This window comes from Montipora foliosa, chromosome 10, assembly GCF_036669935.1.
Source record: "Montipora foliosa isolate CH-2021 chromosome 10, ASM3666993v2, whole genome shotgun sequence".
NCBI classification, from domain to species: Eukaryota; Metazoa; Cnidaria; class Anthozoa; order Scleractinia; family Acroporidae; genus Montipora; species Montipora foliosa.
Window position 1 is genome coordinate 38,040,696 of NC_090878.1, and position 22,527 is coordinate 38,063,222.

A 22,527-nucleotide genomic window follows, 5' to 3' on the forward strand; every position below is an offset into this window, starting at 1 on the left:
CTTTTGAACTGGTGGTGTCCAGGTTACCCATGGAAATTATTGGGTTTTCCAGTCAAAAACCTGTGTCCCCTCTTTGGACCCTTTGATTCCTAGAAATTAATGTATCTAATGCTAGAAAATTTTACTTTTGAACTGGTAGTGTCCAGAATACTCTTGGGAATGACTTGGTTCACCAGTCAAAAACCTGTGTCCCCTCCATTGACCCTTTGACCCCTAGGAATTACTCTATCCAATGCTAGATAATTTTACTTTTGAAGTGGTGGTGTCCAGAGTACCCTTGGGAATGATTAGGTTCACCAGTCAAAACACTGTGTCCCCTCCATTAAGCCTTTGACCCCTGGCAATTACTCCATCTAATGCTAGACAATTTTACTTTCAACTGGTGGTCTTTCAGGGTACCCTCGGGAATGATTACTTTCACCATTCAAAAAATTGTGTGCTTTCCCTTAACCCTTTGACCCCTAGGAGTTACTTTATCTAAGGCTAGACAATTTTAGTTTTCAACTGGTAGTGTCCAAGGTACCGTCCGGAATGATTAGGTTTACCAGTCAAAAATCTGTGGCCACTCTTTTGACCCTTTGATTCGTAGAAATTAATCTATCTAATGCTAGAAAATTTTACTTTTGAACTGGTGGTGTCCTGGGTACCCTCGGGAGTGACTAGGTTCACCAGTCAAGAAACTGTGTCCCTTTTATTGACCCTTTGACCCCTAGGAATTACGCTATGTAATGTCAGACAAGTTTGGTGTTGAATGGGTGGTGTCCAGGGTACCCTCGTGAATGATTAGGGTCACGAGTTAAGAACCTGTGTCCCTTCCATTGACCCTTTGACCCCAAGGAGTTACTTTATCGAATTCTAGACATTTTTCTTTTTGAACTGGTGGTGTCCAGGGTACCCTCAGGAATAATTAGGTTCACCAGTGAAAAAACTGTTTCTGTCCATTGGCCCTTTGACCCCTAGGAGTTACTCTATCTAATGCTGGACAATTTTACTTTTGAACTGGTGGTGTCCAGGGTACTCTTGGGAATGATTAGGCTCACCAGTCAAAAACCTGTGTCCCCTCCATTGACCCTTTCACCCCTAGGAGTTACTCTATCTAATGCTAGACAATTTTACTTTTGAACTGGTGGTACTGTCCAGGGTACTCTTGGGAATGATTAGGTTCACCAGTCAAAAAGCTGTGTCCCCTCCATTAAGCCTTTGACCTCTAGGAATTACTCCATCTAATACTAGACATCCTCTCCCATAACCCTTTGACCGCTAGGAGTTACTTTATCTAAGCCTAGACAATTTTAGTTTTCAACTGGTAGTGTCCAAGGTACCCTCCGGAATGATTAGGTTTACCATTCAAAAACATGTAGGAACTCTTTTGACCCTTTCACCCCTAGGAATTACCCTATCTTATGTTAGACAATTTTACTTTTGAAGTGGTTGTGTCCAAGGTACCCTCGGGAATGATTAGGTTTACTAGTCAAACACCTGTGGCCACTCTTTTGACCCTTTGACCGCTAGGAATTACCCTATCTAATGTTAGACAATTTTACTTTTGAACTGGTTGTGTCCAAGGTACCCTCGGGAATGATTAGGTTTACCAGTCAAAAACCTGTGGCCTCTCTATTAACCCTCTGACCCCTAGGAATCACTCTATCTAGTGTTCGACAATTTACTTTTGAACTGGTGGTGTCCTGGGTACCCTCGGGAATGATTAGGTTCACTAGTCAAGAAACTCTGTCCCTTTTATTGACCCTTTGACCCCTAGGAATTACGCCATGTAATGTCAGACAAGTTTGGTGTTGAATGGGTGGTGTCCAGGGTACCCTCGTGAATGATTAGGGTCACGAGTTAAGAACCTGTGTCTCTTCCATTGACCCTTTGACCCCAAGGAATTACTCTATCCAATGCTAGATAATTTTACTATTGAACTGGTGGTGTGCAGGGTACTCTTGGAAATGATTAGGCTCACCAGTCAAAAACCTGTGTCCCTTCCTTTGACCCCTAGGAGTTACTCTATCAAATGCTAGACAATTTTACTTTTGAACTGGTGGTGTCCAGGGTACTCTTGGGAATGATTAGGTTCACCAGTCAAAAAACTGTGTCCCATCCATTAAGCCTTTGACCCCTAGGAATTACTCCATCTAATGCTAGAGAATTTTACTTTTAACTGGTGGTCTTTTAGGGTACCCTCGGGAATGATTACTTTCACCATTCAAAAAATTGTGTCCTCTCCCTTAACCCTTTGACCCCCAGGAGTTACTTTATCTAAGGCTAGACAATTTTAGTTTTCAACTGGTAGTGTCCAAGGTACCCTCCGGAATGATTAGGTTTACCAGTCAAAAACCTGTGGCAACTCTATTGACCCTCTGACCCCTAGGAATCACTCTATCTAATGTTCAACAATTTACTTTTGAACTGGTGGTGTCCTGGGTACCCTCGGGAATGATTAGGTTTACCAGTCAAGAAACTGTGTCCATTTTATTGACCTTTTGACCCCTAGGAATTACGCTATGTAATGTCAGACAAGTTCGGTGTTGAATGGGTGGTGTCCAGGGTACTCTCATGAATGATTAGGGTCACGAGTTAAGAACCTGTGTCCCTTCCATTGACCCTTTGACCCCAAGGAGTTACTTTATCGAATGCTAGACATTTTTTCTTTTTGAACTGGTGGTGTCCAGGGTACCCTTAGGAATAATTAGGTTCAGTGAAAAAACTGTTTCTGTCCATTGACCCTTTGACCCCTAGGAGTTACTCTATCAAATGCTTGACATTTTTACTTTTGAACTGGTGGTGTCAGGGGTACTCTTGGGAATGATTAGGCTCACCAGTCAAAAACCTGTGTCCCCTCCATTGACCCCTTGACCACTAGGAATTACTCTATCCAATGCTGGATAATTTTACTTTTGAACTGGTGGTGTCCAAGGTACTCTTGGGAATGATTAGGCTCACCAGTCAAAAACCTGTGTCCCCTCCATTAAGCCTTTGACCTCTAGGAATTACCCCATCTAATACTAGACATCCTCTCCCATAACCCTTGACCCCTAGGAGTTACTTTATCTAAGCCTAGACAATTTTAGTTTTCAACTGGTAGTGTCCAAGGTACCCTCCGGAATGATTAGGTTAACCAGTCAAAAATCTGTGGCCACTCTTTTGACCCTTTGATTCGTAGAAATTAATCTAATGCTAGAAAATTTTACTTTTTAACTAGTGGTGTCCAGGGTACCGTTGGGAATGACTAGTTTCACCAGTCAAGGATCTGTGTCCCCTCCATTGACCCTTTGACCCCTTGGAATTACTCTATCTAATGCTAGACAATTTTACTTTTGAACTGGTCGTGTCCAAGGTACCCTTGGGAATGATTAGGTTCACCAGTTAAAACACTGTGTCCCCTCCATTAAGCGTTTGATCCCTGGCAATTACTCCATCTAATGCTAGACAATTTTACTTTTAACTGGTGGTCTTTCAGGGTACCCTCGGGAATGATTACTTTCACCATTCAAAAAATTGTGTCCTTTCCCTTAACGCTTTGACCCCTAGGAGTTACTTTATCTAAGGCTAGACAATTTTAGTTTTCAACTGGTAGTGTCCAAGGTACCCTCCGGAATGATTAGGTTTACCAGTCAAAAATCTGTGGCCACTCTTTTGACCCTTTGATTCGTAGAAATTAATCTATCTAATGCTAGAAAATTTTACTTTTGAACTGGTGGTGTCCTGGGTACCCTCGGGAATGATTAGGTTCATTAGTCAAGAAACTGTGTCCCTTTTATTGACCCTTTGACCCCTAGGAATTACGCTATGTAATGTCAGACAAGTTTGGTGTTGAATGGGTGGTGTCCAGGGTACCCTCGTGAATGATTAGGGTCACGAGTTAAGAACCTGTGTCCCTTCCATTGACTCTTTGACCCCAAGGAGTTACTCTAGCGAATGCTGGACAATTTTAGTTTTGAACTGGTGGTGTCCACGGTACTCTTGGGAATGTTTAGGCTCACCAGTCAAAAACCTGTGTCCCTTCCATTGACCCTTTGACCCCTAGGAATTACCCTATCTTATCTTAGACAATTTTACTTTTGAACTGGTTGTGTCCAAGGTACCCTCGGAAATGATTAGGTTTACCAGTGTAAAACCTGTGGCCCCTCTATGGACCCTCTGACCCCTAGGAATCACTCTATCTAATGTTCGACAATTTACTTTCAAACTGGTGGTGTCCTGGGTACCCTCGGGAATGATTAGGTTTACCAGTCAAGAAACTGTGTCCCTTCTATTGACCTTTTGACCCCTAGGAATTATGCTATGTAATGTCAGACAAGTTTGGTGTTGAATGGGTGGTGTCCAGGGTACCCTCGTGAATGATTAGGGTCACGAGTTAAGAACCTGTGTCCCTTCCATTGACCCTTTGACCCCAAGGAGTTACTTTATCAAATTCTAGACATTTTTTCTTTTTGAACTGGTGGTGTCCAGGGTACCCTCAGGAATAATTAGGTTCACCAGTGAAAAAACTGTTTCTGTCCATTGACCCTTTGACCCCTAGGAGTTACTCTATCTAATGCTGGACAATTTTACTTTTGAACTGGTGGTGTCCAGGGTACTCTTGGGAATGATTAGGCTCACCAGGCAAAAACCTGTGTCCCCTCCATTGACCCTTTCTCCCCTAGGAGTTACTCTATCTAATGCTAGACAATTTTACTTTTGAACTGGTGGTACTGTCCAGGGTACTCTTGGGAATGATTAGGTTCACCAGTCAAAAAGCTGTGTCCCCTCCATTAAGCCTTTGACCTCTAGGAATTACTCCATCTAATACTAGACATCCTCTCCCATAACCCTTTGACCGCTAGGAGTTACTTTATCTAAGCCTAGACAATTTTAGTTTTCAACTGGTAGTGTCCAAGGTACCCTCCGGAATGATTAGGTTTACCATTCAAAAACATGTAGGAACTCTTTTGACCCTTTCACCCCTAGGAATTACTCTATTTAATGTTCGACAATTTTACTTTTGAACTGGTTGTGTCCAAGGTACCCTCGGGAATGATTAGGTTTACTAGTCAAACACCTGTGGCCACTCTTTTGACCCTTTGACCTCTAGGAATTACCCTATCTAATTTTAGACAATTTTACTTTTGAACTGGTTGTGTCCAAGGTACCGTCGGGAATGATTAGGTTTACCAGTCAAAAACCTGTGGCCTCTCTATTAACCCTCTGACCCCTAGGAATCACTCTATCTAGTGTTCGGCAATTTACTTTTGAACTGGTGGTGTCCTGGGTACCCTTTGAAATGATTAGGTTCACCAGTCAAGAAACTGTGTCCCTTTTATTGACCCTTTGACCCCTAGGAATTACGCTATGTAATGTCAGACAAGTTTGGTGTTGAATGGGTGGTGTCCAGGGTACCCTCGTGAATGATTAGGGTCACGAGTTAAGAACCTGTGTCCCTTCCATTGACCCTTTGACCCGTAGGAGTTACTCTATCTAATGTTAGACAATTTTACTTTTGAACTGGTGGTGTCCAGGGTATCCTTGGGAATATTTAGTTTCACCAGTCATAAAACTGTGTGCTCTCTATTGACCCTTTGACCTTTAGGATTACTCCTTCTAAGGCTGGAGAATTTTACTTTTGAACTGGTGGTGTCCAGGTTACCCATGGAAATTATTGGGTTTACCAGTCAAAAACCTGTGTCCCCTCTATGGACCCTTTGATTCCTAGAAATTAAAGTATCTAATGCTAGAAAATTTTACTTTTGAACTGGTAGTGTCCAGAATACTTTTGGGAATGACTAGGTTCACCAGTCAAAAACCTGTGTCCCCTCCATTGACCTTTCACCCCTAGGAATTACTCTATCCAATGCTAGATAATTTTACTTTTGAAGTGGTGGTGTCCAGAGTACCCTTGGGAATGATTAGGTTCACCAGTCAAAACACTGTGTCCCCTCCATTAAGCCTTTGACCCCTGGCAATTACTCCATCTAATGCTAGACAATTTTACTTTTAACTGGTGGTCTTTCAGGGTACCCTCGGGAATGATTACTTTCACCATTCAAAAAATTGTGTCCTCTCCCTTAACCCTTTGACCCCTAGGAGTTACTTTATCTAAGGCTAGACATTTTTAGTTTTCAACTGGTAGTGTCCAAGGTACCCTCCGGAATGATTAGGTTTACCAGTCAAAAATCTGTGGCCACTCTTTTGACCCTTTGATTCATGGAAATTAATCTATCTAATGCTAGAAAATTTTACTTTAACTGGTGGTGTCCAGGGTACCGTTGGGAATGACTAGGTTCACCAGTCAAGGACCTGTGTCCCCTCCATTGACCCTTTGACCCCTTGGAATTACTCTATCTAATGCTAGACAATTTTACTTTTGAACTGGTCGTGTCCAAGGTACCCTTGGGAATGATTAGGTTTACCAGTCAAAAAGCTGTGGCCCCTCTATTGACCCTTTGACCCCTAGGAATTACTCTATCTAATGTTAAACAGTTTACTTTTGAACTGGTGGTGTCCTGAGTACCCTCAGGAATGATTAGGTTCACCACTCAAGAAACTGTGTCGCTTTTATTGACCCTTTGACCCCTAGGAATTGCTCTATGTAATGTCAGACAAGTTTGGTTTTGAACGGGTGGTGTCCAGGGTACTCTCGGAAATGATTAAGGACATGAGTTAAGAACCTGTGTCCCTTCCATCGACCCTTTGACCCCTAGGAGTTACTCTATCGAATGCTAGACATTTTTACTTTTGAACTGGTGGTGTCCAGGGTACCCTCAGGAATAATTAGGTTCACCAGTGAAAAAACTGTTTCCGTCCATTGACCCTTTGACCCCCAGGAGTTACTCTATCTAATGCTAGACAAATTTACTTTAGAACTGGTGGTGTCCAGTGTACCCTTGGGAATGATTAGGCTCACCAGTCAAAAACCTGTGTCCCTTCCTTTGACCCTTTGACCCCTAGGAATTACTCTATCCAATGCTCTAGATAATTTTACTTTTGAACTGGTAGTTTCCAGAGTACCCACGGGAATGATTAGGTTCACCAGTCAAAAAGCTGTGTCCCCTGCATTAACCCTTTGATCCCTAGGAATTACCTAATCAAATGCTAGACAATTTCACTTTTGAACTGGTGCTGTCCAGGTACCCTCGGGAATGATTAGGTTCACCAGTGAAAAAACTGTGTCCCCTTCATTGACCCTTTGACCCCTAAGAGTTGCTCCATTTAATGCTAGACAATTTTACTTTTGAACTGGTGGTGTCCAAGGTACCCTTGGGAATGATTAGGTTTCCCAGTCAAAAACCTGTGGCCCCTCTATTGACCCTTTGACCCCTTAGACAATTTACTTTCTAACTGGTTGTGTCCAGAGTACCCTCGGGAATGATTAGGTTCACTAGTTAAAAACCTTTGCCCTAGGAGTTACTCTGTGTAATGCTAGACAATTTTACCTCTGAACTGGGAGTGTCCCGGGTACACTCAGGAATGGTTAGGTTTATCAGTGAAAAACCTCTGTTCCTTCCATTTACCCTTTGATCCCTGTCTAATGCTACACAGTTTTACTTTTGAACTGGGGATGTCCCAAGTATCCTCAAAAACAATAATTATTAGGCTCGCCAGTCAAAAAACTAACCCTTTCATTGACTCTTTGCCCCTGGCAGTTATTCTTTTTAATGCTAGACAACTTTACCTTTGAACTGGGCGTGTCCTGGGTACACAGAGGAATGATTAGGTTTATCAGTGGAAAACTATGTACTTTGACCCCTGGGAGTTACTCTCTCTAACTCCAGTTGATTTTATTTTTGAACTGGGGCGTCCTGCACACCTTGGGAAATGATTAGGTTCACCAGTCTAAAGAACATGTTTTGTCCATTGACTCTTTGACCCCTGGGAGTTACACTGTCTAAGTCCAGACAACTTTACTTTTGAACTTGGGGCATCTTGGGGAGCCTGAAGAATGATTGGGTTTAGCAGTGCAAAAATATGTTTCCTCCATTGACCCTTTGATCTCTGGGAGTTACTCTGCCTAACTCCAGATGATTTTATTTTTGAACTGGGGCATCCTGGGTACCCTGAGGAATGATAAGGTTCACTAGTTGAAAAAATATGTTTCGTCCATTGACCCTTTGACCCCTTGGAGTTACTCTATCTAGTGCCAGACAATTTAAACTGGGGACTTCCAATAAAGCCTGAGGAATAATAATTGGGTTTAGCAGGCCAAACATTATTAGCCCTTCACTGACCCTTTGGCCCCTAGGAAATATTCTGTCTGATGCCAGACTATCCTTCTTTTGAACTGGGAGTGTTGGGTGCTTGAGGAATGATTCGGTTCACCGGTTATCAAACTGTCTCCTCTGTTGACCCTTTGACCCCTGGGAGTTACTCTGTCTAACGCCAGACGATTTTACTTTTTAACTGGGGGTGTCCCGAGGAGCGTAAAGAATAATTGGGTTAACCAGTGAATAGACCGTGTCCTGTCCCTTGACACTTTGACCGCTGGGAGTTATTGTGCCTAGCGCCAGACAATTTTACTTTTTAACTGGTGGCGTCCTGGGAAGCCTGAGGAATGCTTGTATCAGTCAAAAAAAATTTTTCCTCCATTGACCTTTTGACCTTTGATAGTTACTCTGTCAAACACCAGATGATTTTACTTTTGAACTTGGGGCATCCCAGGAAGCCTGAGGAATGATTCACTTCCCCAGTTAAGAACTATGTTCCCTCCATTGACCATTTGACCCCTAGGGGTTGCCTTGTCCTGTTGAGCCTAAGGAACAATTGGGTTTACCAGTGAATAAACCGTGTCTCCTCCATTTACCTTTTGATCCCTGGCAGATACACTGTCTAATGCCAGACGATTTTACTCCTCGACTGGGGAGTCTTGGGGCACCTGCACTCATTCATGAGAGATACTATTAATACTCAAAGATAAATTTTGTATGCCCACACGACTATGTTATATCCTCTATATGTAAAGGGTTAAACAAATTTTTGACTCTGTTAAATAATTTTAATTGTTCTCTGCAGGATTGGAAGTTTACTTGTCGCCAGTCGAAGGACAATCTTACAAGAATAATGATTAGCGTACTTGTTTTTCAGTGCGGACCCAAAACAAAGAAACTAAGGAAGGAGAAATGTTAGCTTTAAGTGCTGCTATGACCAAAAAGTCAATTCTTCTTTTTCTTTGGATTTCAAAACCGAGGGGTTACACAGCAGAGTAAGGCTCTGTTTGGTGCCCTTTCTATAAGGCTGGACCACTAAGAGTTGTGTCGGGGGTGGAAGCTGAATAATAAATAATGAATAACGAGTATAAATAAGAAATGAATAATGCATAATTGGGTCTGAAAACGCCGGAATAATGATTGGCGCAGTTATACAATGTGTGCCAGTGGAATAATGAATAACAACAATGAATAATGAGTAACCTACAAAAATTTAAAAGGAATAATGAATAATTCCAACAAAACACACAAAGAATAATGAATAATCGACGTCCAATTATTCAGCTTCTACCCCCGATTCTGTGTTACTCCTTGCAAATAGTGTGTGGGTCCTTTGATGCCTCACAGTATGGAATTTAAGATGGGGCCTATAGCTTATTGTCCTTATGAGTCCTTATTAGAGAAGACTTGATAAGATAACTATCTGCAAATTTGATTACAAAGGCAGCACCTTCTCCTGAGTCGTTTAAAGACCCTGACTGGTGGTCTGACCATCTTTTATCCTGCGCCCTCCTGCACAGATCCTGAGTGTTGGTCTGGCTCGGGCTTGAATTTGCAATAAACTGAACCAATTAGTCTGCAGTGGTATGCTTGGTCTCGTTAACGATTTGATGAGGCATCATTTGCATGAACGAATATACGAAGCTTAAAGTGCAAACTTTAAATGCAATGTTCGAAGTTACTAAATCATAGCTTGTGCGGAAATTGTGATAATTCTCTGAATTACCTTAGTTTCCCTTACCTAAGATATTAATCATTTTCACCTTTTGCAAACATTTGTTTCCATTTTATATCAAAGTATATCTTTTCGTATGTGAGGTATTTAAATCACAATCGCGTCTTACGCCCGTTTATACGTCTAAGACTTTTTTTCCTTTTTCCCTGCACTCCTTATTCCAGTAATTGTTTCTTATAAAACGAACGAAAACTGTAAAGTTATTATCAATAACCTCAATTTTATTTATACTAGCTTGCTGTACACTATTATTGTTCCTACCCTATTGTAAATTTTGAATATGATGTGAAGAGATCGAAGCATTCAACATTGCAGTTTATTTTTCATGCCTTTGTGCAAGATATGAAATTGTTATTTTCGGGAAAGCAGGGAATCCACTTGATGACCACTCACTTTCACCAATTCCCAATGAAATTTTGCTTGCAAGTGGTTGGCAAAGAACCGTCTTCATTTGTTTCCGGTTGACTGGGCGGGCTCGGAGCAAGCAAGGCTTTTGCTAATTTTTCGCTTTCCTTTGTGAAAGTCAACAAAATAATCCTTGTAACTTTATGTTAACTAACGAGAGAAATGTTCAAAATGGACTAAAAGCGATGGAAAAAATGAAATGATGACCGCTCTTTTACGAAATGCGCATTATCATTTTCACCCAGGCAACCATGCGGAAGTGTTTGGATCAGAAATTTTCCCTTCGGATATATATGAGGTCTCGGGAATCGGGTCAGATTTAGGAACAAAGCCGAGTTTTTTAGTCGAATGGAAAGCGCCCCTGGTTTAATTAATAGCGCTGAAAACGTTAATAAACCAATTGAGCCATTTTCACAATATACCACAAGAAACTAGACCCCAAGAGGAGAATCTTTGTTGACATCATGGTATCCTTTTTTTTATTTTATACCATACGGGTTTGTACACACAAGGTATCATTTTATTTACAAATTGACTCCAAAAGGTAAAAGAACTTGCTAAACCCGGTTCAATAAACAATTTTAAGCCTTACGTTTTCATAGCCAGCCGGTTATTAGCCAAAAAAACGTGATAAATTCTTGAGTGGCAAGAGCGCTAATGATTTCATACATTTTTTGTAAAAACTCGAATTTTCTAAGCATCATTGTTCAGAGATTATCTGGTATATCGCGTTCAACTTATGAGAGATACCTCATTATGTATTTAGGTACTGTATTCTTAGCTGAGGAATGAGAAAACCATACCCTTACTGTACCCTCGTGCCTTGGGAATTAGTCCTCCTCATTCCACACTATTTGTTTGCACTGGTCCCCACAATGTCAATATTAGAGAGCTTTATATTCAAGGAGGAGGACGAGTACGAGATTTGACTGCCCATTTTTAGCGAAAATACTTAGAAGATTTATAACCCGGATGATTAATCTTACTCTTTCTTAGCAGTGTAGGTTGCTCAGTTATTCTTATTACTGGTAGCTGAGCCTTTTTGCTGATGGAAAAATGCCAAAACTGCTACCGTGTTGTTGACTTGTTTTGACACCACGACATTCTTTCCTAACGTACTGTACTACAATGACGCCGCTATCACGTTTTTCCCGCCAAAATGAGGCTGGTTAGCGCGCGCTCACTGTTGATCTATGAGAAAATCTCGTACTCGTAGGTCTACTCGTAGTCGTTCTCGTCCTAGAATCTAAAGCCCAAATACCGCGTCAAAGTGTTGGTTTACAGAAAAGAAAAAGCGAGCGCTGGGAAGTTTATTACTGGTTCCTAAAAGTTGATTAAGTGTTAAAAGGTAAGACTAGTCTTCCTTGCATGTTGTCACATTCTCTCTTTACTTTTTCACTGATTTGACAAAAGGTCAACTTCAAAGGTCCCCACAATGCTGAGTTCGCTGTGTACAGTTGTGTGTGTGTGTATTTTTTTTTATTACTTATGTTGTTGAACTTTATAATGTTGGCGGTGATTCTCAAATAAATGCGAAAAACCATAATTTATGACTAGCGTCTTTTTCCAGCCGAAATTGCAAAACGTTGAAAATCAAAGGTGTTCTTCAGTCATTTTTCACTTTGCTAGCAAGCAATAAGCTTAATATCGTCACTGTGGTTAAAAAAAGAGAGAAATCGGGCCTAACGTCAGTTTTGCCGGTAAGTCCCCACAACGTGTAACAAAGTGTAATCACCTGGTTCTCTATTTTGCACTGAAACCCGAATTCGGAAATTTTGGGTTAATAGCTACTGTCAACATAGTATCTTAAGTCCCCGTAATGTTGGTTGCAGTGTAAAGTTAAGGTGTTTTGCTTGCTTTAAACGAAATCAGAAGGCTGGTAATTACGTTTTACGATGGAAGAGCTTTTTCGATAAAATAAACCAGTTCACAATTATAATTAATGACTTTCTACAGATTCTAAAACAGACTATTCTGTTCTCGCCATTCGTTTAATTGTACAGCGATCATGACGTTACCGAACGAATTTCAGTTTACAACCAAACATGAAGTTCGTTGTAAGAAACAACAGAGCTTCGTTAAAATATGATTAAGTAAAAAAAAGGATGAAATCTGACGTATTTGGATGCCAATCTGGTTTATAGAATAATGAATGTAAAGCTTTAAAGAGTCGTGTAATCTGTGCAAACTCAAAACTGGCGGTCCATTCACGATCATTCACGGCTGAAACTCTGTTTGACAAGAATTGTTAAAAAATTCAGAAAAACCTTAAGGGAGCAATACCTTCAGTAATATTAATAGGCCTAAAGCTAAAGCTTTCTCTCAACGCGATACTGCAGTTTAAGACACGAAAGTTTGGTGAAAGCTTAAGCTTACTCAAGGTGTGCGTTTGCGAGTTGTTGTTTCATCAAGATAGCGAGAAAGTGGCTCTATCAAGCTTTGTTGCCGTGGTTCTTTTATGAAGAGTTTCAAATTAATAGTTGAAGGCTGATTTTTGTAAAATTTATTTGCCTTTTTCGTTGGCAGAAAGCCTTATTTTTTGCTGTGTCGATGTGCCCACAACGAATTTGCTCCGGTAATCCCTACGTGTCAAATGTAAAACCGACGGTAGTTAAGCGTTTATTACTCATAATTTAGTTTGCTGTTGTGTTAAATTTTTCCAGTTGCTTTAATCGAATCAGGCTAGCAATAGCCATTTCTGACTCAAATGCTTTCTTAGAAAGGACTGAAAACGCTCATAATTACCACATGACGTTCAAACGGCTAAACTTTCGCGCGGTTTTCCACATAAAACAAATCACTCAGTGAAGTCAGTGTTGCTGTTATTTTCTTTTGCAAGCTTAAGAATTGGTTACAACATAACTGAATTTAAACCTTTTACAATGAAACAAAGAAATTTGTTTCGGAAAACAAGTAATCAAGGCTTCCCTTGACTAATAAAATATGGAACAAGGACCAAATCTGTTCTGAGTATTAAAGGAGGCAAATATGGCCGTCATGACGGCCCTCGACGCTTGAACAACGATTTGTCTGACAAAAACAACCCTTTGAAGGTGAATGACCAAACTCTAAGATTGTGGAAAGCTCTTCCTCGATGTACTTATATCTAAAATGCAATTTTTGGAGGTTATTAACCATTAACAATAATTATTCAGCAACGAAGTGAGCTCGGTTGCAAGTTTTTATTAGGTTAGGCTTATTTTAGCCAGATCTGTTTTCTTGGGCTTCATGGTCGATTTAATTGCTCGTCATATATGTTTCTTTAGACCTTGAAAATTTATTTCATTTTCAAAGCTGACCTGCTGATGTGCATTTTCTTTAAGAAAGTGTTATCTCTAAATGTCCCCACAACTCCATTTTGTGTAATATCTCTGCGACGTTCATTTTCTGGCATGAAACACGAAATCAGATATTTTTGATCTAGAGTTCTGAAGTCCCCATAATGTTGTTGGTTGCTGTGTAAAGATATAACACTTGCTTTTCACGAAAGCATAGTGGTGATGACTGATAGAAGAGCTTTTTCGTCTAAAGAAAGCTGTTAATAGCAACTGATGACTTTCGACGGAGTTATAGAACGAGTTGTTCTTGTCATTCTTGATCATTAATATTACGTTACCGAAAGTTGGTATGTGACTGAAAAACAAGAAGTTTGTTCCAAAAAAAAACTAAGGTTTGTTAAAATGTGATTACATACGAAACAAGCACGAAATCAGACGTGTTTTGATACAATCTGGTTTGGAGAAATGAATTTAACCGCTGTGAAGGAGCAAATCAGTCTTTGAGCAACTGAGGACTATAAATGCATGTATGGCGGTCAATGCTTGTACGCCATTCGTTTGACATTAATTGTTGAGAAATTCAAACAACCTTAAATGAAGCTGATCTTCTGATTCAGACGAACGAGGAAAGCTCGTCCTCGATGTACTTTCTACACTGAATCGGATTCACAAAGGTTAATTTACAATTTAGTGAAGGTGTGAGCTGGGTTGCGAGTTCTTGCAGGTTCTTGTTATGTCAAACTTTACGGCGCCCGGTTTTTCTAAAGCCGATTAACCTAATCCAGGAAAACAGCATTTGGGAGTAGAGAAATAAACTCCTTGGTTAATTTTTACTCTGGAATTAGCGTTAATCCGCTTTTGAACAACCGGGCTTTTTTTCTAGCCTGTCCCCACAAGGCACTTAGTGTAATCTCTGCGTTAATTTTCTTTTGATGAAACCTGAATTCTGAGATTTTAACTTTAGTGTCAAGTCCCCGTAATGCAGTTGAGTGCTGTGTTAAATGTATTTTCCGCAGCAACGAAACTGCACGAGAAAGTTCAGTGTACGATTTATTCACTATTCACTCATAACTTCCAAGTCTTGCCTGTAAAAGTTTAGCAGTTTCGGGAAGTTAATCAAATTAACTGTCCCAGTTATTCTCAAGCTTCAACAAATGAAATAAGAAGTTTATCCTTTAAGAACTTGTTTCAAGGCTTTACTACAGCGTATAATCAATGTCAGTTTACTAACCAACTATTATAAATGGTAAATGGTGGGGTAGACTTTCATATACCGGACAAAAGTGGCGGGAGACAAAGGACCATTGTTATTCCAATTAGGCCTCGCTAATTAGGTGTTGTTAAGTTGGGGATGCAGGGATGGCGCAATGGTGAGAGCACTTGCCTCCCACCAATGTTGCCCGGGTTATATTCCCAGACTCTGCGTCATATGTGGGTTGAGTTTGTTGGTTCTCTACTCTACATCGAGAAGTTTTCTCCACGTACTCTGGTTTCCCTTCTCCTCAAAAACCAACATTTGACTTGATTTGCGTTCATTGTTAATTTCAGTTTACATTGTCCCCAATAGACCTCTTTAGCTTGTACATTTTGTTTTCCCATTTCAGACCACGTGATGTTCTCAAGGGAATTTTCCTTTTGTTTTTTCATAAGTTATGCGTACATATGCACGTGCATAGGACGACATTTGAAAGAAAGTTTTCCCTAGAGTAACATCACGTGGTCTGAAATGGGAAAACAAAATGTACAAGCTAAAGAGGTCTATTAGTGCCCCAGCTCTTGAACGACTTGACACTTTCCTTTTTTTTTTCGCTTTGTTCTTTTGTTTTGTGGACATTAGTTATTTTGGATACGGTATATTCATGAAAGACCTGCCAAAATTTGTCATTATGTGGCCACCTCATCCTTTAATTTTAATTAAATTGAATCCATTCAAATAATTATCACATTTCACATGAATTATTGCAATCTCTTTGCTTGGATGTTGAGGTTGCTAAAATACCTAGGACAGGTGACCTTGCTTAATTTAAACTTGCTATCTTTTGGTGTACCTGTAGCTGCATTTGTAAACTTAAAGAACACTAGTTGGTTCCTTTTATTTATAAACCTTGTAAGTAATACATCTTATAGTATGTTGCTTGTTTGTTCTTTATCAGTTCACGTGAAGAAAGGAGTTGTCAGTAGTTGCTTTGGTTGCTGTGGAACCATCCCCTGAATGAGCTAATTTTATTTTTATGACCTGGGTTCTTAAGAGTTTCTCTGTTGGTTATAAGAAAAATTGTATTTTATCAAAGAAAAATAGAAAACCTAAATCAACCATGGGTGGAGAGATTTGTGAGCTGATTTATAATGACCAACTTACTGAATATTACTTGCATTTATTTTCGATTGGCCATGGTGGTGCCCCACGCTTGAGCAGTGGACTTTGATGAGGGCTACAATGTATGTACCAGAGGTCACAATCCTGTCAATATATTTTTGAAAAACTGTGAAAAGCATAAGGGATCCAGTTTTGGTCAAAAGCATCTATCAATCCTTTGATAAAGAAACTGTACAAAAGCAGTTTGCCCTAAGTGGCTGACAAATCATAACAAAAATGTTATAAGACTCAAGAAAAAAGTTGTGATGGAAGCAAAGTGACCTATTCCTCTCTCTTTCTTTTTTTTGTTGGAAACCAAGATCATTAAAAAATGATGAGAAGGCATAATTTAACCCATGAATGCTTAAAATACCCATTGACAAGTAAAATCTTACCATAAGTCTCATTCTTTGGAATCAATGGGCTAAAAGTTATTACAAGGCTCATAACATGTGTAATCCTGCCATTTCGTCATGTTATTTTGCACAAGATGGGCCTTCACTGAAATCATTTTTTAAAAATAAATCATCTTTGTCTTCATATGAGACCAGCATAATATTACAGTGTATATGGATCCTCATCAAAGTTGTCAACCAGAAATAACAGTGATCAAAGATCCTAGGAATACCAAGTTGCAAACAAGGCTCTAATTGACTTGAATAAGGAAGAAAAATCAAGAAGAATAGGAAGGGATCTCTAAAAATAATTGCATGTATATATGTGCAAGAGGGAAAGTGCTGTTCAAGGACCTTTCCCTCCTATCCCGTCAAATTCTTTAGCCAGTGTCTCTTACTCTTGCATGCTATCACTGAAATAAAGAAAATATAATTTATGTTGCAATGAAAGTTGTGATCCTTGTACAGTAGATAATTTCTGTTATAGTTACATATAGGTAATCACATGATTTTTCTTGTGCAATTTGGAACAAATAAGCACAAGTACATTTTTTCAAAGACGACCAAAATTGCGCGATCCTGTAAGGCGAGTGCAATTTGCAGTCTTTGAAAATAATTACAAGTGCTTATTTTTTTCCAAATTGCATGAGAAAAATCATGTGATTACCTATTAATAATATACATGAAAATATTCAAGATGGTTAAAGCAGAAGAAATGCATACATGTCACGCAATCAGAGAAAAATTGTGCATCAAACTGGGCCATCCAGGGCATGTGCTTGATTTTAAAACAAAAGACTCAATTGGTTCTGACCAAACCTTTTTCTTTATTAGCCAATCATGATCCAGAATTTCAAGGTGTAATTTGCACTGGTATTACACTTTTTGCCCTTGTGTATTAAACTTTTTGCATAGTGCTACACTTGAACTGCAGTGCTCTCAGCAAATCAGAATCGAGTAACTTTTTCATGTATATTATTAAATTTGACAAGCAGCTTCACACTGGCAATTGTCACTATTTAAGATCAAACATTAGAATGTTATACACCAGTCAAATGTAAATTCCCACCACCATCCCAATGAGGACCTGGCTGGAGTCCTCCCGCATTTTGTGCTCACAGATAATCTCAACACATTATCACTAGTGACATACTTTGGAACTTTGCATGCAACTTGACAATATTTTAGATTCACTGACCGATTCGTTCCTGTACTGTTCAATATTTCTAGCATGCATTCACTCCGAACACCTTTTTCTATGTCCATGATTATCCAGTTCAACATTGCCACAGTTTTTCCCGTATACGTCACATTCTTAGAGCCTACGATTCTTTTGGTCAGCAGGCTTTGCTGATTTGTGGTTTAAATGCAAAAAAAAACTGGCTGAAAACTCAACTCTGGCCGCCGTGCCTTCAGCCAGAGTAATAAAACACGCTGTAAGTATACATGTAAATAGATGGCAAGACAGGCTATTGGCTTTTCTCATGGTGATCTGCGGCCATATAATCGGATAACAACACATCTGCAAAATCACTACAAACCTACCTCTTTTCATATAACTTTTCAAGGTGTGGCCTCGTCATTCAAAGGTGAGTTTTATTTTCTCTGAAGACTGATGGACTAGTGGGCTTTCTTTCCAAAAAACCCTCACCATCTTCCACTTGTTCTCGGGGAAGCCTTTGCGTCCCGCATTTTCACCCCACAGCTCTTTGTTTTTGTGATTCTCCATGACACAAGGTCCTCTGCTACAACAGCCTTCTTCACTTGCTTTCTTGTAAAATCACTATTTTAATGTTCTTCTCTTGTCTTTTAGTTCTCCAAATACCACTCTGCCTTCTTCCTAAGGTGAGCAAATTTTTTAATGCAAAATTACTATGCGATGGGGTAATGACAGCAGACTGAATGATTTACTCATTTCCCACTCCAGGAGGCAAGGGTGATGATTTCCATCATATTCCCAGCCTACAGGGGGTGATTCACATTGACTTGTGCATTAGACATAGGAAATAAGGTGACTGAACACAGTTTTTAAGCACGTATACATTGTACTTCCATTGCTGACATATTTGTGCAGCTTTTGCCTGGAAGCTCAAACTTGGTCACTAATGAGTACCACCACAAAGATTTTTGACAGTTAATGTGTTCTGCAAGCTGTTACCATGGTAATGCATCTAGATTGAAACAAGGCCTAGAGGATGCTTCTACTTAATAATTATTTGCCAAAGGCGAGGTAAATATCCGTGAATAAAAACCGAGACAAAGTCAAGATTTTTATTCACCGAGCCTGATATGAATAATTGTTTTAGTATAATTATATACACTGTAGGTGATTACTTGAAAACTACCGGTATGCATTTTCTTTAAAACTCTTAATTTCTTTGTCTGTCACCTTGACAATAGGGCTTAGGTGATTATCGTGTAATAATCACCTCAAGGGCAACCAATCAACACAAAGAATTTTCAATAATCACCTGGGTTATAAGATTATTATACTAATCCTTATTATGCAAAATTCACTCATACATTTTGGCAGCATTTGCTTCCTAAAGTTGGCTCCAACCAGTTTCACCACTTTAAAAAGACCTTCTTATTAGAAGGGTTAATAACTACTATACCGTAGAGTGAGTTTTAAAATTAATCGAGTGTCATAAAACCAAAACCAAAGTAATTACTGTGGCCAATCAAAAAGGACAGAGGCAATCCAGTAAACCAATCAAAACTTGAAGTAATTACACGTAGCCGGCACAAAGTGCAGGAAAATGTGCACACGCCAGCCACGAATGGTTGAAAGTGGCGTGACAACTTGAACCAATCACTGCGTGAAGTAATGCAATTAACCAAACCAATTCACTAAATACTTTCAAGACTCAATTGAAAACTGCTCTATCACGCGTAACAGCAATGCTATGGTACCATGTGAAACACCAATTATTTTGCACCACGCATCTCATAATGCACATAACATTGCGACTTCATAGATGGCGGCAAAGCCACTTTTGCTGTTCAAGAGCTTTTACGTGCAATCATGATAACTCTTCTCGGTTAAAGACGGTACCTACTAATTCAACGGTATTTTTGCACGGTTTCCTGAATATGCGGGAAAACCACATCTTAACAAGTGTTATTGAAATCCAAAAAGAAAATTGGGAGTAACCACGCATTTTTCAAAGATAATTAATCAACAACATTTGTAAAAAGCTTAAAAATACAAAGCAATGTATGCCATTCTTTGCCAAATTGAAATTTCATTATCTCTGAAAAATACAGGGTTACCCCCAATTTTCTTTTTGGATGCCAAGAGCACTTACTAAGTTCTCCTTTCTCTGCCTAGTTTTGAACCGCCGAAAAATATCACTGTATTAAGAAGCACCGCCAATAGGAAATTTGAGTATTTCAAGATGCGCAGAACGTATGCGCAATAACAATAGTAGGCACCGTCCTTAAGAAGGTGTTGTTTTGGAACTCGCCCCAGTCCTCTCACAGAAATTGATTATTTTGAAGCCGAAATTGCCCCTTTGCCATCCACTTATTATCATGTTGCGAAGAAACAAGTATCATGTGACCCCCATCTTAAACGGTTTTATTCACTCGTAATAGGTACACGAAAGACGTCTTTTAAGGAGAAAAAAAGTTGGGTAGTAGAAGTTGTAGTATTTACCATACTATACTCTACTGCATTTGGTAATGACTGTAGCATCCAATTTGCTTACATTTCTGTGAAAGATTGAGCAATTTGAAATCACTTTCTTAAAGATTATAGCCCAGACAAACTAGCAGTTTCAAGTTTTCAGTAATATTCAGTAGGTTTTGCTATATAACAACAATTTTTCCGGTTGATCTAGTTTCGAATGCTTCTCGGAAAATTTGGTAAAAAACACTTAGAATAAAGGGCATGCAGCGCGAAAACAAGCATGTTGACCCCATCTTTTTATTGCAATTTATAAATGTCCTGTGTATGAATATCAATTGTGCCAAGTTTGAAAAAAATCTGGATAGTATGTCATTTTCATGGGAATGTGCCCACTATTCTGATGCATAGGTCACAATAGGCAACATGAATGCTCTCCAAATCACCCTACAGGTATATTTCTAGGCTTTTGTAAATTATGCTTTTACTTTGCCACTAAAATGCTCAATTTTAATGCTCCTTCCCCACTTAAATGCTTGGTCTCCCCCTAAACAGTTACTAAAATGAACACTAACTAAAATGCTCACTTCGTGCACACTATACATAGGCTGATAAGGCAGGAGTGTCAGTGAATGTTTTTAATTTGAATATTAACACAAATGTAGTTAGCGTCACAAAAATGTACAACACAAGTGATTAGTACGGCAAGTTAACAATATATGATATTTGAAATGTAATTCTTTGTTGTAACAGTAGTTATTGCTGTTTTAGGAGTAAACTCATTAAAGATTTAAAGATTGCAACATTGGTGATGTTTCAATGTAATCTTCTAAGGATTGTTCTCGTCGGTTTTGTCGTAAAACTGTCATTTTCTCTGAGAAAATATTTTTTTCTGCCTACATCTATCTTGGGGACTTAAAGGGGTGACGTTTAAATCCTAAATTGAAGTTTTTGAAGAAAATTAAGCCATCAAATCAAATATTATTTGCTTAAAGTTAAAGCATACCTTTTAAGATGAGTTGTTGTGAGCATTTCTTTGGTTTGGATCAGCATGATTATTTCAAAGAATAAAAGACAACGAAAATCTCTGCGACACAGCCATTACCGGTGGTCTACCGGAGGCAAAAACCAACAGACTGCTGACCATAAGGGACATTAATGGCTCACTCGTCTCAAATCTAACCTCTCTTCTCTGCCCCCTCAGTCGATGGACGCAGAGAAGAAAGAACTTGGGAACGAGGTTGCTCTAATATAATGAAGGTGGAGTGGCTCTTTTTCCAACGTTCGTTTATTTTATTCATTGCGGATTCATAGAATTAACCTGTTGTCGAATGCTGAATGATACTGGTCTTGTTTCATGGTGCTTTTGAATTACGAGTTCATCAAAACAGGGTACTGAATGCGTTGATTTTTTCCGCAATTTGTGGATTACCCCAGAACATTCCTTCCGCGACTATGCTACAGAATACTAGTGTCTACTGTCATATGCTTCGTTCTTCAAAAGCCGCCGACTAATTTAGATATATGGGCTCCAAACCTAAGCCAGTGGGGGCTAAGTTTCTTTAAGAGAGAATTTTTTAGTACAGTGTTTTGCGTTAGTTGGTACGTTTTATGCTTTGTTCGTTTTATGTCTTTATGCAAGTTTAAAGCACGGGTCACATTCCACAGGCCACTCGTTACAGATCATTGTTTTATAGGCCTAATGAGGTCTAATGAGGCCCAAGTTTCGAATTAGTAATGGTTTTGTAAAAGTGAGCCGTGAAATGTGGCCTGCACTTTAAATCTGTCGGAAGAACAGCCCACAGTGTTTTTTAAAGACACTAGATGAAATAGAAAGTCAAATACACGTAAGACGCTCTTTTTCTTTCGTCGATTCACTTATATTCCAGTAACTTCCATTATACTCAACACTTAAATTTTTTCCTTGAGTGGAAGTCCATAAGAACCTGAAAATTCCTTATTGACTGTGAGCCTTTGAGGCTTCAATTTTCACGAGTACTGAAGAATTCTAACGCATCCAGTATGGCAGTTAGGATAGGGATTCATATGCTGTTTGGAGCTGTTTATCGGTCATTCCTATAGAATTCCGAGCTTCTTAAGTCTTCACAGGGATTGAATTGCACTGGTGGTTTTCACAATTTATATTAAAGAAGGAATGTTTTATTTCAGATGACTGGAACCTGGTGCAACTCCTGGAAGCGACTTAGGAACGACATTATGGTATCGCATAAAACACCAGTTGGAGCTGAAGAAGATAATGTCCCAGATCTCTGGAAACTAGCAAAATCACTCAGTCCACAGATACGAAGCTCTCTCTACTGTGACAAATTATGTCTACCAATTTCCTTGCTCAGCATTCATAGGAAAGCTTCAGGGATATCAGATGTCATATTATCAGTTACCCTCTCCTAGACAGTGGGTTTGTGAAGCCAGTGTCAGAGGGCTTCACAAAAGGACTCTATTCAAAGGATCTACTTGTAACCAGGAGGAATAAATGAAAGCTGGCAATGGACAAATGCCTCGCTGTTGGAGCTATACTTAGTGACTTCC

General features: G+C 39.4%; 2 long non-coding RNA genes across 2 annotated transcripts in view; one reads left to right on the plus strand and one right to left on the minus strand.

The window, feature by feature from the left end:
- Nucleotides 1-11,866, plus strand: part of LOC137973842 (uncharacterized) — a 24,492-nt gene extending 12,626 nt beyond the window's left edge. The window contains exon 4 of the long non-coding RNA XR_011117329.1: nucleotides 8,986-11,866. This is a non-coding gene — a long non-coding RNA (uncharacterized lncRNA). The remainder of the gene's footprint in view (nucleotides 1-8,985) is intronic.
- Nucleotides 11,867-15,957: 4,091 nt separating this feature from the next.
- Nucleotides 15,958-21,157, minus strand: LOC137973328 (uncharacterized). The gene is made up of 3 exons (XR_011117204.1): nucleotides 20,984-21,157; nucleotides 17,895-18,189; nucleotides 15,958-16,762 (listed from the first exon to the last, which is right to left on the minus strand). It is a non-coding gene; the product is annotated as an uncharacterized lncRNA (long non-coding RNA).
- Between the last annotated feature and the right edge of the window lie 1,370 nt (nucleotides 21,158-22,527).